Source organism: Chrysemys picta, chromosome 14, assembly GCF_011386835.1.
Source record: "Chrysemys picta bellii isolate R12L10 chromosome 14, ASM1138683v2, whole genome shotgun sequence".
In the NCBI taxonomy this organism is placed as follows: Eukaryota; Metazoa; Chordata; order Testudines; family Emydidae; genus Chrysemys; species Chrysemys picta.
In genome coordinates, this window is record NC_088804.1 from 33,613,925 (window position 1) to 33,630,846 (window position 16,922).

Below are 16,922 nucleotides of genomic sequence, written 5' to 3' on the forward strand. Positions count from 1 at the left end.
CCTGTAGGACTCTTGGTGGCAAACATGTGCAGGCATAGATTTTAGTTACAAATGAAGAGTGGTGAACAAATCCACCAGAATCAAAGGTGAATTGAAGCAAAGTGACATTTAGGGAGACATGGCCACTCAGACAGCTCATTAGCGTCCTGATTGTGTCCCACTCCCCGCAGACTGAACTATTACATGCATGACCGTCTCATTCACTTCTACCTATGGAAGCAAAGGAAAGTTTTAACTGGCGGAGTGCATTGGAGAGAGAAAATGCATCCAATCCTCCTCTCATTTATACTAGTTTTACAGAGTTGTAACTGTAACAGCAGGACAGCAGCTCGGGCAGGGACACTGCTGCCAAATAGATGCAAGTGTATAACCCTGATTTTTAAATCATCCCTACCTCTGACACACACCCAAACAGTCCATTTCTTATTAGCTCTTTGGCAACACTTCCATAGATTGTGCTACTAACTGGAGCTGATAAGGAATTTTTTGCAAAAATATTCTCAACAAAAATGCCAATTTGTCAAAACTGAAACTGCTCGTAGGAAAGGGTCAATTTCAACTAATTTCCTGACTCAAAAAAAGGTTTAAATAGTTTTGAAATTGTCAACAAATTCTGGGTTTTGACATTTGACAAAAAAATGTAATGTTTTGGTCAAAAGGACTTTATTTCAAAATGTAACTTAATTTACACTAAAATAAAGTTTAATAAAAAGATCAAGCTTGAAATTAAAATTTGTTGGTATGTCAGTTCTTGAAAATTTTTGAGATTTTTTGATTTTCTGACCTTATTTGGAATGGATTTTTTTTTTCCAAAATCTTGCAAAATTCTTGCACGATGGGAAAACATTTTCCTATTCAGCCCACCCAATAAATCCTTGTTGAACATGGGGCTAAGAAGTCTCACACAACCCAACCATACTAACTTCTAGACAGAGCTTTCAGTCCTGTGGATCCATAAGCACCCCCACTCCAGTAAATGATCATTAATAATAAATTCATACATTAAAAGGTGCATTTTCAGTCAGTCTCCAACTGGCCTCTTCATTGGTGCACATAGCCATCTGGGAATGCAAGCAAGCAAATGTAGTAGTTCCGTATCTGACAACCTGGTCTAGAAGTGCATCCACACACAGGGTTTAGACATGCAAAGAAGTGCGGAAACAAAATGAGAACCCCCAGTTTTGCTGAAAATACAGCATAAAGGATCTGAATAATTTATTACATTAGTAATTTTAGTAAGTGCTGCTTGTATATTTTAGCACCTTTGAAATCTGTTATTATTCAAACTTAATATCCCAATCTTCAGGTTATATCTTTCTTAGTGGAGCAGCACCGATTTACTTGAGCTGAGGATCAAGCCCTTAGCAAATTTCTATAGGATGCTACATGGAGATTTGTGTAGCTAAGAGAAATTCCCTGAGATAGAACCCACATGGTTTTCTCTGTGCCATAGAAACCCTCTTTTGGAGTGTGTGGGGGGAGGAAGAGGGAAATGGGGAAGGGAAATGAATGGAGCCGCCAATCTTGCTTCAAAAGCATGCACTAGTGTGGATCTTAATTAGGTTAATATGAAGGAGCATTGAGGGTACGTTGAAAACTAATTATGTGGATCTAGTGGTTGGGAAATGCCTTCTAATGGGATGCAGAAGGACAACAGCAACCATTCTAGCCTGATGGCCTGTGCATTGGCCATGGGTGAGTGTGGGATTCCGTCCCCCCAGAATCCACACTTAGTGCCCACACAAAGACTATTTACACAACCTTTATGCAAAGAAGCATGAATTTCGCCACTAGTGTGATTTTAATGAGGCAATCTAGGGGAAAGGTGGTGTGATGCAGATGGGTGACCAGATGTCCCGATTTTATAGGGACAATCCCAATTTTTGGGTCTTTTTCTTATATAGGCTCCTATTACCCCCAACCCGCTGTCCAGATTTTTCACACTTGCTGTCTGGTCACCCTAGATGCAGGCAATGCAAAATCCATGCTTGATCACAACCAAGATTCTTCTACATTCGTTGTAAATCAACCATCATCTTTGTACTCAGGATGAGTCATGATACATATTTATCTTGTTTATCCTAGTGCCTGCGCAGAAACTGGGAGGTTCGGAAACATATCCATGATGACAAATATGGAGATTTCTCAATACATATTGTAATTTCTGCTCCAGGATGGCATTAATGCACAGAAATGATACCTAAATGGAGTCTTAAAGATGGGCAAAGATTTAATTAATAGAGACTGTAGATGTTCTAGCATATTTATTGGAAAAGATGAAATCACAATAGATTATGTCCAATGGAGCTAGATAGAGCGTCTATGTACATTTAAAAAGGAATATTATAATATTTAAAAAAAACCATTACAAAATTGACTGTAATGGTAAGTGACATTTTAGTTCAGTCACAATTAAAATCAACCTGACTTATTCCTTGCATTAGTAACTACATATTCTCTTTAAAGTTCATATAGGGTTAAGTTTCTCATCCTTGGAGATTTCTTAATGGCCCTTGTTATCTAAACCTTGATCCATAATGGTGGCTGTGTATTATGTTTTCAATGCACATCCTCAGACATATTAGGACATGAAGTGAACTTGACAGGAAGGAGAATATTTTCTTTCTCCTCTGAAATGCCCCATGAGGGTTTTCTGCAGGCGACCTCCTCAGACCTTGGCTTTACATTAGAGTTATTGTCCTGCGAGAAGATTCAGTTAAAGCACCCAATTCATTTCATATAGTGCTCTCTAGTTTATTCTTGGTGGCAGCTAACTTGTAAAATTTTATTATGAATTCTTTTTTGGTTTGCTTGATGGAAAACAATTATTCTATCATCAGTCCTAAATGCAGTTGTAGAAATCTTTGATATACAATGGTGAACCAGTCCTTCGCTGACAGTTATCCAGATAAAATGTTCACTGGCACTGTATAAATGCTTGCTAAGAGTCTGTCTGTGCCCTGAAAAGTTTACATAGTAAGTAGACAAAAAAGAAATAGCTTGGGCCAAAGGAAGTCCTATTATCTGTTTTACAGATGGGAAACTGAACAAAGAAGTTAAGTGACTTTTTCAAGGCCACACAGAAAGTCTGAGGCAGGGATGGGAGTGAGCCCAGCTCTATTGAGTCAAAGTCTAGAGCAGTGTTTGTCAGCCTTTTCAGGTTGGCCAACCCCTTATTCAAAGTAAAAAAAAATCATCCACCCCTTTACATATACTATAAGAGGGTTTTTGTTTTAAAGGATCAATTATAACAATGCAAAGCCTATAGCATTCATTTGTGTGTTGAGAGGTTGACAGAGAATATTTGCCTTGAAAGGTACAGGTCTGCTGGGAGCAGGCAAGCAAAATGTTCTTTGCCTTACAATACAATAAAATTTTCAACACCCTGACTGCATTGTGCATGTGCACACACACACATACACAACTTTTGACCCAGTAGCTGAAAAACACTAGTCTAGTGGCTTAACAGAACACTATCCCTTTCCTTCCATTGATACTGGATGCTAGTCCTATGCAATGAGAATCAAATGCGGGGCGGGGGGAAGGGGGAAGCCTTTGCAGCCTCTTTCATCCTCATTTGAATTAGAGAAAAGAATCCAACACTGTACAGGACATCTGGAATCTAGCAGGACCCCCACATCCTCAGAAGAGAAAGAGCTACATGGACATAGATAAGTTTTGTATCAATACATGGTTATTCATAAAGAGTTCACCCCAGAAAGATGCTGTGAGGTGTACCCTAAATCCAGAATGAGGTCATTAGGAGGCCGATTCACTGATCCACAGAGTCCACTGAGTCAATGGAAAGACTCCCATTGACATCAGTAGACCTTGCATCAGGCCCTTGTAGTTGAGGATGCTCAGCACCTGACAGGATTGAGCCGAAAGGTGTTAGCCAGGTGAAAGCCAGCTTTTAAGAGGAGAGCTCTCTTGCACCCCACACATTTGCTTTCTCTTGCAAAACAGTCTAACAGGCTGTCATCTGCTGCAAAGCTCATGAGTTCTTACAGAGCCATAATCCAGCAAGTAGGAGGTTGCTATATATCAAGTGAAAAATCCAAACCGCTGGTAATGCTAGACAGTTTCCTCGGTGCACTGCACAGCCAGATTGCTCTGATGAGATGGCAGATGCAAACTAGGAAATTAAAGTAAAATTAGTGTGGCAGATTTGTATTTAGACTTTGGTTGTAAGCACAGGAAATACTTGAAGCAGTACTGGAAACAGCGTGAATCCCATTTGTAAGAATGAATCTTCTTGCAATGAAGCTTATGTTGGAGTTCAAACCCACTCAAATAAGGAATCTGCTGGGCAAAAATGAATGGGCACTGATGCTATTTAAAGCTGGGCAAAAAAGTCAGAGGAAATCAATTGCAGCTTTTTTGTATGCCCAGGTATGCACTTGAATATCAATTTGGAGGCACGCACAAGTATATGATCCCATGGTAATCAACACAGTAATGAATATGAACATAATTAATATTACACCAAAATGTGTCATGAAACTGAATTATGTCAAGAATTAATCAAATGTCTGATACCAACTAAACGCTTTGTGTCACAAGACAGAATGCACAGCATTTTGTAATTATAAACAGTCACATATTGTCACCTATCAATAGCCAATTTTGGAATAAAAGAACAGACCAGCAAAGAGAAACAACTTTGTAATCAGTTAATAGAAACATGCTTCCAGCATGGGCTTCCGATAACTCACTGGTCTACAATTTTTGAGAAGTCGTCTGCTTCAGAGATAAAATGTGCTATTTATTATGTATTTTGATGTGCTGAATTCAAATCTGACAATTAAAACAACTGATTGGCTACTGTTTTTAAGATATTTAAGTTTTTACATTTTATGACTATGTATATTGTGTAGATAGTAGAGTTTTAATCATAAATTGTAAACCTAGGTCTTTTCATGTGATTATGGTTGCTTTACATGATAATATTTCACCTGTCCTGTTTATGTAACACTTTAAAAATCAGCAAAAGAGTTATATAAATAAAATGTATTATGAAACAAAAGGCAAAAAACTATTATGTACATAGTTTAGTCCTATTCAGTGTCTACTCGGCGCTTCTTGGCTTGTCTTTTGTATTCATTCAATGGAGCATCTCTTGTCACTGTCCAGCAATAGTCTGCAAGCATTGATGGGCTCCATTTGCCCTGCGTTTGCAATGTCCTGGTGAAATCGCTCGCCATGCTCGTCGCTCACTGTTCCGCAGTTCGGTGGAAAAAAATCTAGATGAGAGTGCAAAAAATGTATCTTTAGTGACATGTTGCAACCACGGCTTTTGTATGCCTTGAGGAGGTTTTCCACCAGCAACCTGTAGTTATCTGCCTTGTCGTTTCCGAGAAAATTTATTGCCACTAACTGGAAGGCTTTCCATGCCGTCTTTTCCTTGCCACGCAGTGCATGGTCAACTGCATCATCTCGAAGAAGTTCACGAATCTGAGGACCAACAAAGACACCTTCCTTTATCTTAGCTTCACTTCACCTTGGAAATTTTCCAAGGAGGTACTTGAAAGCTGCTTGTGTTTTGTCAATGGCCTTGACAAAGTTCTTCATCAGACCCAGCTTGATGTGTAAGGGTGGTAGCAAAATCTTCCTTTATTCAACAAGTGGTGGATGCTGAACACATTTCATCCCAGGCTCCAATGACTGTTGGAGTGGCCAGTCTTTCTTGATGTAGTGGGAATCTCTTGCACGACTATCCCATTCACAGAGAAAACAGCAGTACTTTGTGTATCCAGTCTGCAGACCAAGCAAGAGAGCAACAACCTTCAAATCGCCACAAAGCTGCCACTGATGTTGGTCATAGTTTATGCACCTCAAAAGTTGTTTCATGTTGTCATAGGTTTCCTTCATATGGACTGCATGACCAACTGGAATTGATGGCAAAACATTGCCATTATGCAGTAAAACAGCTTTAAGACTCGTCTTCGATGAATCAATGAACAGTCTCCACTCATCTGGATCGTGATCACTACAAGATCACCTTCCATGAAGAAGAATGAGACAAGATCCTTTTGACGGTCACGGAACATGGAAACCCTAACGTCACCTGCCAGGAGATTCCACTGCTGTAGCGTGGAGCCCAACAGCTCTGCCTTACTCTTGGGTAGTTCCAAATCCCTGACAATGTCATTCAGTTCACCTTGTGTTAGGAGGTGTGGTTCAGAGGAGGAGGATGGGAGAAAATGTGGGTCCTGTTACATTGATGGTTCAGGACCAGAAGTTTCATCCTCTTCCTCTTCCTCGTCTGGCTCAAGTGATAGTGATTCTGGTGCATCAGGAACCGGCAGTCTTTCTCCGTGGGGTACTGGGAGTATAGCTGATGGAATGTTTGGATAATGCACAGTCCACTTTTTCTTCTTTGACACACCTTTCCCAACTGGAGGCACCATGCAGAAGTAATAATTGCTGGTATGATCTGTTGGCTCTCTTCAAATCATTGGCACTGCAAAAGGCATAGATTTCCTTTTCCTGTTCAACCACTGGCGGGCGAAGATTTGTTGCACAAGTGTTGCAGCATATGTGTGGGGCCCACCTCTTGTCCTGATCTCCAATTTTGCTGCCAAAATAAAGGTGATAGGCTTTCTTAACCATAGTGGTTATACTGCGCTTTTGTGATGCAAAAGTCACTTCACCACAAACATAGCAGAAGTTGTCTGCACTGCTCACACAAGTACGAGGCATCTCTGCTCACTTTGGCTAAACAGAAATGTGTCCCTTTGCAAAATCAAACACTGACAAATAAGAGAGCATGACACTGTATGATTTCTAGAGCTGATATAGCGCAATTTGTTCAGCAGAGTGATGTAAGCTTCGTTATGATTGCATCCATGACTTCTAGGAATAACATGATGCAATTCATATCATGTATGACGCAATACCAGCTTCAGATTGCATCATTCACTGTTTTGCCTAAAAAGCAAGTACTGTCCAAACCCAGTCATAGATTTATTCATAGATCCAGTCAAAGATGTATTTTAGTCATTTCTGGTTTAAATTGAGATCCCTTCCCTTTGTAACTCACTTATCCTCCGCCATTCCCAAGTCAAGGGTCGTATATACTGACCCAATAGCATATCTTGAAAACTAGAGCCAATCAACAATTTTAAGCATCATTTTCGTTCTCAGTGACCCAGAATTAGTAAAGTTTGACTACATTAATTTTAGAAGCATTTTGGCTGTAGAGCAGTGTAACTGACCAAAAATAGAGGAGTCCTAAGGACCACATTGATTCCCTGCATAGGCTCCGATGGAGGAGCCTTACAGGCAGAAGGGGACCCAGGGAAAGGTTTGCAATGATGCTAGGGAAACGTCACTTGGCCAGCACAAGCCAATAGTGCTCCTTTGGGGATTTGTGTTGGTTAAGCTCCTGTGGGGACCGATCTACTGGCAATGAGAATATTTCCACTGATACCAGTGAGCAATGGGTAAGTCCCATGGAGCACCTTGCAGAACATAAATATAACCTCCTTCTGCAGAAACCTAAAGGGAAAACTTGCACTGCTGCCTTCTTCCCCTTTCTCAGTGAATCCCAGCATTCCTCAGCACAACAACTCCCTGGGCCAGGATAGAGCAGGGAGGTACAATATGAACCAAATAATCTGTACCAACAAGAGAGAACCTGATTCCAGAACTTTATAATCAAGGGGAGTATTCTCTTACGCCCTTATTCTTGGCAGCAGTACAGAGCCCTAGTGTTGGTTGGCCAGTGCATTGTTCTGCTCTAAGGGATGGTGGAGAAAACAGCCTACATACAAATTCCCACCCGCCCCCGTAGATAGACCAACATGTACAACATGAACTAAAGGCAGCCAGCCAGAGACTGCCAGATCTTCTCAATTTGGCAGTTCCACAATCAAGGAACTCCTTCAGCCAAGGAGATACTCCACCAGTCTGGTCTTGTTTGAACTATTATCTTCTTTAAAATAATTTTAAAAGAGTTATTGTTTTATAACAACATGGGCAACCAGGAAAGCCAGGTCCCTGTTCTGAAAAGCTCCCAAGCTAAAGGAAAATCTGTCTTTCTAGTAACATACAAATATTTACATCCATATACAAAATCTGAAACCAGAGAAAGCCCTTAGGAATTCAGCAAATTCTGAGTCACCAAAAACCCTAACGTGTTTTGATGCCACAAATCGTGTATTTACAAAGAGCAAGTGCAACAGTGAGAGTGAATGTATTCAAAGCCCAAGTTCCAGCTAACAAAGTTCTTGGGCAGAGCAGGGCCCTTTTTGTCTTATCTGGTAGAGCTACCTACTATGCAGGGCCGGCTCTGGCTTTTTTGCCGCCCCAGGCAAAAAAGCCTCCGGCCGCCCTCCCCCCCCCCAACACGGCAGGGAAGGGCGTGGGGGGGGAGGGCGGCCGGAGCCCCGGGAGGAGGGCGGAGTGCCCGGCCAGGGCTCCGCTCTCCCCAGCGGCCAGAGCGCCAGGGGGAGGGCGGCGAGCCCCGGCCGGGGCTCCGCTCTCCCTGGCGGCTGGGGGGAGGGCGCCGCGGGGGAGGGCGGCCGGAGCCCTGGGAGGAGGGCGAAGTGCCCGGCCGGGGCTCAGCTCTCCCCGGCGGCCAGAGCGCCGGGGGGAGGGCGGCGAGCCCGGCCGTGGCCCCGCTCTCCCCGGCGGCCGGAGCACCACACCGCGCCGCCCCCCTCCAGGTGCCGCCCCAAGCACAAGCTTGGTGGGCTGGTGCCTGGAGCCGGCCCTGCTACTATGCAAGCTGATGGGGGTCATGGTTCCAGCCTCAGTTGCGTTAATATGAAGGACATACACAAATGTAAGCCTGGTCACCAGATGGACAGACCCTGCTAATGAGCTAGCTCCACCTCCAGGGTTTTGCCACCACCCCTGAAGCCACCTGAGATCATTTGTTTCATATGTGAGTTAGAGGGACATAATTTATGACTTTAGGGGTCCTAGACTTGTAGGTTCAAAGCCAGCCTTGTGCTTTTGCTCCAAGGGAGTGAGCATTTCTCCTGATGTTTTTTGTGGCTTTTGGCTACTTATAGTGATTAAGCTACTAAAAATACTACATTAGAGGAATGCTTAATAAGGCTTTTTATCTGAGTTGATATTGAGATGGTTTGTGTACATTTGTAAGTATGTGTAAATATGTATTTGGACAGTTGTTAAGAAACATGTATAATTTTTCCCAAACACCACAGCTCCTTCCAACCATTATAGTTTAATGGGATAATGCATATTTAAAGAATTTTGAGCGTGTGTTTTATTTCTAGTTATTTACTTAACGGATTACATCAGGCCTTCGGAGCTTTTACAGACAATTGTATAAAGTAAATAGGCATTCACCCAGTTTTTAAAAATGCATATTACTTACTCAGGGGAACCATCTGTTGGAGTCATAATAATCTACTGCAGCACTCAGAAAAGTATGGAAGTTTAATATAATTTAGGAGGAGTTACATGTATTGTGGGCCAAATTACACTGGTGTAAATCCAGAGTACCTTTCCTGAAGCCAATGGAGTTATTCTAGTTCAAATCTGGGTAAATGGGGGCAGATTTTACCCCTCTATTGTGTCCTGAAACACTACGGAAGTTATTCCACATGCACAGCCTCCATAGATGAGATTCCAGCCATTTCAGCTTAAAATATAAAAGATCATGGCCTGCATTGTGGACAAACATTTGGCAAAGAAGCTAGAACATCTCCATGCCACCAAATTTTATTTGTGCTCCCACACCTGAAGATTGGGGAAAAGAATTCTTATCAGTGAGGCGCAAGTTTACCCCCGCCAATACCGTAGAGCCTAATTATAGACCGCCCTACAAATGGGAACTCTACGATCATGTTGTTATTTATTTATAATTCTTTAATTGTAATAGCTAATTTAAAGTATGGAGCAATTTCAATTGGAATAAGAACACTATTTTTTTATCCCAACACATTGAATGATTTAAAGTTTCAGGCTGCAATTTTCCAGGGCACCTGGAAGTTAGACATTGAACTCCTACCCAAAGCCAGTATGCGTTGGATGCCTAACTCCCATAGGCACCTTTGAAAATCTCAGCCTTCCTGGCGATATTTGAATAGAGCCATTCACTAAGTGCAGTAAGACATGACACAATGCATGTCCACTGGGCTCTCCTCATCCCTTGTGTGTTTACAGCTAAAAGCAGCCTTATATTTAATGATACATCTGAGGTAAAGCAATATCCTTAGTTCAATACACACCCTCTCATATCTTATTGCTTTCATCACCATTCAGCAGGGAGAGGTTGAGAACAGAACAACGAAGAACCAAGTGTTCTTTTCTGCTTCAAAGGATGAGACAATAATACAGGTACCTTGCACTTAGGTAACACCATCCATCTGAGGATCTCAAAGTGCTTTATAACCATTAATTAATGAAGCATCATGGTGTAACTTTGAGATGAATATTATCATCATTCCACATAAAGACTACATTTTCTAAAGTGACCTCTGAATTTGGGGCCAAATCTGAGACACTTAGGGGCTGATTTGCAGGGCTGCGGAGCACACACAGGCCACAGTTCTTTTTGATGCCCCTTCCTCCATAGGGGATGGATCCAGTGGACAGCAGTTATGGTTTGAGCACCTTTGAAAATCAGGCCCCAAGTCTCAAGCAGGACATCCATAATTAGTTTACAGGTTGGAAAATCAGACACTTTCTGCAACGCGATAAACAAAAATACTGAAACAGCACATGGCAGAATTCATACTAGTGAACCATTACAATTTTAAACTCTATGTAACTTTTAAATATAAAAACATCCAAGATGTTTAGTCTGGGGTGCTCCAATTTTCCTCTGTCATTTAATGAAGATGAGTAAACCTGCCAGTGGATGAATGAAACCAGAATGTTGGAACTCATTCTATGGGTTGTTCATCTATTTGTATTTCCCTTTTTCTACTTAGACGCAAAGTCTTTGAACTGGCCAGGGCTTCTAGCATGCCAAATTGCATTCTCTGACTGCTGGATGAATCTGAAAATGGGTTACAGTTACAGATCTGACCACTAGGAAAACCCATTCCAACATGGGTGAGTCCAGAGTTGTCAAGTCACTGCTATATTTAATTACAAACCTGAGAGGGATTAACCTTTGAGGACTAAATTAATATTCTAAATAAAATGAATATGCATCAGCCTGAAGATTAGGATTAAATGCTTAGTAGAATCTTTATGTGATCAAGCAGGTTTTGTGATGCAGATATTAACCATTAATGTGAAGCAGCAAAATTATTCTTTATCCTTATAATAACGCATCTCACTTCTAAGCCACACTGCATCTGAGAATCCCACAAGGCTTCAAAAAATAATCAACCCTTCTAACACCCCAGGAGATAAGAGAGTGCTACTATCCCCATTCCACTGCTGAGGAAATAGAGGCAAAGAGAAGTCAAATATATGGGCCCAGATCATCCCTCCTGGGATCTGTGCATAATGGGAATCTAACATGTATTGATCTACCTATGCCTGCACACAAGGAGAGGGCACGACCACCGGAGATTCCCATTCTCCTTCTCCTTTCCTTGTATTGGTGGAGCTCTGCTGAAGCTCAGACTGGACAGAGAATTATGGTGTTGGTGAAAGTGCAGAAGGATGTAAAACATGGGAGGAGCTACTCTCCATGACATCATCCCCCAGGATTCATTTTGGAAATCCACTGGAACATCACACAGTTATGAGCTACATTACCCTCCCTTCGGGTTTTCCCTCTTGGTTGCTATCACCTGGCCACATAGGCACCCAGAAAATGGCAACCCCAATCCTGTTGGAGCCTGGTAGGACAGTAGTTGTCCATGCAAGGATGTTCCCACTTCTGTACGGAAGGTGGATGGGAATTCCTTATCTGCAGATTCACAGCACTGGAAGGGGACACAGTCTCCAAATTCCATGGCCCCCTCAAATGATGCCTAGCAGAGGGAATAGTTCCAGGAAAGCTCTATAAGGTCACCTACAGACTACTCTCCACTTCCCCTCTTCCAATGGGTTCTTCCTCTCGATCCAAAGTTTGGATACTGAGTGATCAGTTTATATACACAAATCATCCTTTTTAGACCCAGCTATTACACCTATTTTTTTTTTCATTTAATTAGCGTCAAACATTATGGGGATACTAAACTCTCAAATAAGGTTTTAATTTAATCCAGTCAAGTCAGAAGAAAAGCAAAAATATTCCCAAATTACCTACAGGCAAATGAGAATTCATATGGGTGCTAATCCCATCTCTTGGCATGATATTTCCTTACATACGTTCAATGGTATTTTCCAGTGGGTAAATTTTTCTGCCTGTGCAAGTCAGTTTGATAGTGCTAAAAGGCTGTTAGATGTTGAAATCAAGGGATTTGAAGGAAGGCACCAATGGGTTTCTATTGACTTCAGTGGGTTTTGGCTAAATTCCCGTGGTGAATTTGTCCCTAAATTCCCTGGCTTCTGTGAGTTTAAACCAGAAATGTATTATTCTAGAATATTTATATTCTACTTATTATTTTTGCAAGTAACTTCCATGTTTGTTGCAGAATTATGAAGTTAAACACCTAAAGGAATTATCTGGGCCTAATCCAACCCATTATTATTATAAATACAAAATGTATCGGGAGTTATAACATACCAGTCCAGGTGGGAAACTTAGAAAAAGCAATTAACATTCCTCTATAGACTTTTGTATTTACATTTCAAATTTACCACTTAAGACTTTAATTCTCCATTAAACTGCTTAAATATACATAACTTCAGAGTTATTTAAATGTTTTATGAGCTTTCTGAAATGATCAGCTAATTAAATACCCTTACCTAATTTAGTACCTTAACTTTATAAAGCCTCCTTTTATTTGGGAAGAAGTGGATTTAATGTGCACCTTTTGTTCTTTTTGCTTTGTTAGAAAATCTTAATTTTAAAAATAATCATGATTTCAAGGAGGGAAATGGGTTTTTCAGACCCAGAGACTAACGTGAGGAATATTATAGCTCATTACTTCCTCCTAGCCTGCAAACTTAAATTAGTAGTAATCATTAGCTACCATGTATGACGTTGCGTATATAATTAAGAAATAAATTTATTACAGAAACTTGGAAATATCAATTAAAAAGTAGTCAGTGCAGTCCCACAAGGTCCTATATGATTACCTGTGTTATCTGGGCTGTCACTTCCAATGCTGGTTTGAATCTCAAAGACCTCTGAGGGGTGCTCAGTCTGTCAAGTTAAATAAGTTAGACAACCTTAGCGGAAAAATGAAGTGATACAAGCAGGTGCAAACACAACCGTTTAATAGAGGAACAAAGATGTCAGCTTCAGCCTGAGTATTATTGACAAAAGTGCTCTTCTCTTTTACTGTACTTTTGAACTGATGGACAGGACAATTCAATTTGCTGCTTTACCACAATCTGCTCATCTGACTGGAAGGAGTAGAACCTTGGGGACATTAGAGGACACTCAAAGAGTTACATTTGTTCTTACCTATTACATTTGGGAACCATGAATTTTAGTTCTTTTGTGTAACATTCATAGAGTTTAAGGCCAGAAGGGACCATTAGATCTTCTAATCTGACCTCCTGTATATTACAAGGAATTACATTTTACCCAGTTACCACTGTATTGAGCCTAATTAAGCCTTTAAGCTTCCTCCTTGGTGTAGAAAATATAATTAGCTTCTGTCCACTCCCCCCCCCCATAGTCATCTTTTTGCCCATTTCTAGAAATGAACCCAAACACTTTGAAAGTCTTCATTTTCTAATTAATTATTCTCCCCCCCTCCCCACCTCATTTTCTCACATCAGCATTTCATCACATACTCTTCCAGATTCTGGACAGGGCTGGAAATGGACCTGCTAGAAAATGTCACTTCTCACTCTTTTTCTAACCCAGGGCCGGTGCAACCCAGGGCGCTACAATTTGGGAGGCAGCGACCGCGGCGGTATTTCGGCGGTGGGACCTTCCACTGCCTCTGTGGGGGGCGGCATTTTGGGGTGGGACCTTCTGCCGCCTACGGTGGCAGAAAAGCTGGCGGCGCTCCTGTTCTAACCTGATCAGGATCAAGGAATGGCCTATATTCATGACAGTAAGACTGCCATTGAAAACATTCAAACATTTTACATTTAGCTATGCAGACTCTGCAGTCCCATCTATATTATGAATGCAGATGTCATGAGAGACCCAGTCATAACATAAGTTGCCCACCGACATGAGTAAAACATAGTCCTGTTCTGAAAGGCTATTAACTTTCCTATCAATGCATAATTATCTGAAACCAATTAACATGGAAGGTACTGATGTATCTTTGAACATACCTAAACTCTTTACAACTCCACAACTTCTCCATGCAGTACAGATTTAGAGACAATTAACAGAAGCCAGGGAAGAGGGACATGATGCTTTTGAACTCAGTGATGTTCTTATTAATGATGCAACACCTACAGCATCTCCTAGAGCTCAAACAACATCTTCTCCTGAAACAAGAATACAAGAAGCTAGTTTACTGTGCTTGTTTTCTTTAAAATCATACTGAGAGTATCAACATCATTGTCCAGTTTTGGTATCCAGGAGTGCCAAGAGGGACAATTTATAGCTACCTCACTCTTTCGTGCAAATACAATATCAGTATTTCCCTGGATTTGTCCCCTTAAGCCTTCCAAAACCTGCACATCAAACACACATGAAACTCAGCTGATTTCAGATCACAGTACACACTCAAAACACAAAGCAGATTCTTAGAAAGATTTTCTAGGGTTCACCGACCTGTTGAGTGAACCGTGGCTCAGTGCCAAGCAAATCTGGGCAGATAAATGTTTGCTTTAAATCAACATCATCTAACATTCTCGGCATCTGATGTGAAGCTCCATTTTTGCTTTTCTTGTTGAGATTGTGGGTTAGTTCAAACATGAAGCTCAAAGCAAAACTCAAGGCACACAGTCTACGTGGATGATACCTGATGAGTATGCTTGTGTGAATTCCTGCAAGGCAATCTCCCTCCTGCTCTATTAGCATTCGGTGACGTTACTGACACTTTTGGGGGTCATCTGTTTTGAACTGTACACTCATTGCGAAACAGAGCAGTTGTTTCTACATTTCAAACACCGGGACAGATTGTGATACCTTTATTATATTGAATAGAATTTGGCCCCACCAATGGTTCCATTTAAGTCAATGGGAATACTTGTGGAATTTATAATACTCCAGCAACTGGGAAGTGTCTGGGGGGGGAGAGGGGGAGGACCAGCAGTGCTCTGATTTCTGTTAGCACTGACTAAACATTTGTTCCAACTGCCTAGGCAATCAGAAGGCTACATAAATACCTTGCTGTGCCTGTGGGATCTCATGCTATGTTATAATCCATCACTGGAGCAGGCAGCCATTCTTGAAGACATTCTAAAGCATTTCTGAGGTTGAATGTAATTCATTACTACATTCTCTGGCTGCATGTTTATTTCATCTAGCAGGAGGAAGTGGCTACACATGGAACGGTTGTATGCTCTAAATTTCACTTAAAATTTGCATCATATTAAAAACTATTGACTGCAGACTCTATAATTTATCATATGATTTATTATCTCCTTACTGCTAGAATTCTTTGTCAATAATTTTTACATGCAATAACAATACCTTGACATACAGTTTCTTTGTATTTATACCCAGGTTACTTGAGATCTATAATAGTTCTTAGGATCAGTCTAGGCAAACCTACTTAGCTAAAACAAGAACTGACCCCAACCTTTTCTGTGGATTTAAAAAAACACCAATTGTCACTTTGTTTTATTTATTTCTTTTCTTCCTTTCTGCCTTCTGGTTTCAGCAACAAACAGAAGGGGAAATATGAAATGACTGCAAGAAAGTCTCTCCTTGTGCTATTTCTCACCATGCTGGAACCAAGAAGGAGCACAACAGACTGTTCTTGCAATATTTTCTGGCCAATTTCTAGTCCCAACAAGTTTGCACAAGCTTTGGATAAGCATGCAGGCTTGGGAGTGCTGATGTGAACAGAACCCTTGAACCTTTCAAGTTCAGCCCCTACTAGCACATAGTCAGCCTTGCAAAAATACATAGAAAATCAACCCATATGAAGAGAGACCTGAGCTCCATCAGATTTCAAGGAGAAGTTTTTCTGGCAATTGAAAATCCCATTTGGTCATGGATGATGCATTGTTTCTGTCATTCCAACAGACTGTAATTAACCTTTGCATCTGAACAAAAAAAAATTAATCATTTTAATGAAGCAAGACATAACTATATAGCTTCATTTAATACTGATAATATCGGGGCCTGGACTGAGGGAGAGATTCACCAAACCACTGATATTTTAAATGCCTTTTAATGCCCAACAGACTTGTTGGATGACAGTCATATTCATTTATAGAAGTACAATGATGAAAACTTAGAGGCAATTAAAGTAGTTGAGGATATATATGATACTATTCAATGCTTCTTTGTATTCCACTAAAGTACATTTTCTGTATCCTGATTTCCTGCCTTCTTTCCATGTTACTAACTGATTTGGTTGTCTGTATCCACTAATGATCTAAAAAAACAAACAAAAAAAAGGCTTAACATTCAGACTGTAAATATATCACTGGGTCCTGAGTCTCAGATGATGTGAAAGGCATGCAACGATGACCAGGATAAGGAAATATACATCTGCATTTGCTTACTGTAAGAACTCTGCAAGGCTCACCTGCGGACGAACATGCTGTGGAATGAAGCTTTCTGCTAACTGTTCAATACCATCAGGACTTCTGCTTACAGGGCCGGCTCTGGCTTTTTTGCCGCCCTAGGCAAAAAAGCCACCCGCCACCCCCCCCCCCCCCCCCCGCGCAGCAGGGGAGGGCGCCAAGCTCGGCCGCGGGCCTGCACTCCCCGACCGGCCAGAGCGCCGGGGGGAGGGCGGAGGGCCCGGCTGGGGCTCTCTGCTCTTCCCGACCGGCCAGAGCGCTGG

The 16,922-nt window shown here is 41.4% G+C and overlaps 1 long non-coding RNA gene across 2 annotated transcripts in view; it reads right to left on the reverse strand.

The window, feature by feature from the left end:
• Positions 1–2,312: 2,312 nt before the first annotated feature.
• Positions 2,313–16,922, reverse strand: part of LOC101938184 (uncharacterized) — a 597,742-nt gene continuing 583,132 nt past the window's right edge. For both annotated transcript variants that reach the window (XR_010592669.1, XR_010592670.1), the window contains 3 exons: positions 14,284–14,442; positions 13,123–13,189; positions 2,313–6,577 (listed from right to left, as the gene is read on the reverse strand). This is a non-coding gene — a long non-coding RNA (uncharacterized LOC101938184). The remainder of the gene's footprint in view (positions 6,578–13,122; positions 13,190–14,283; positions 14,443–16,922) is intronic.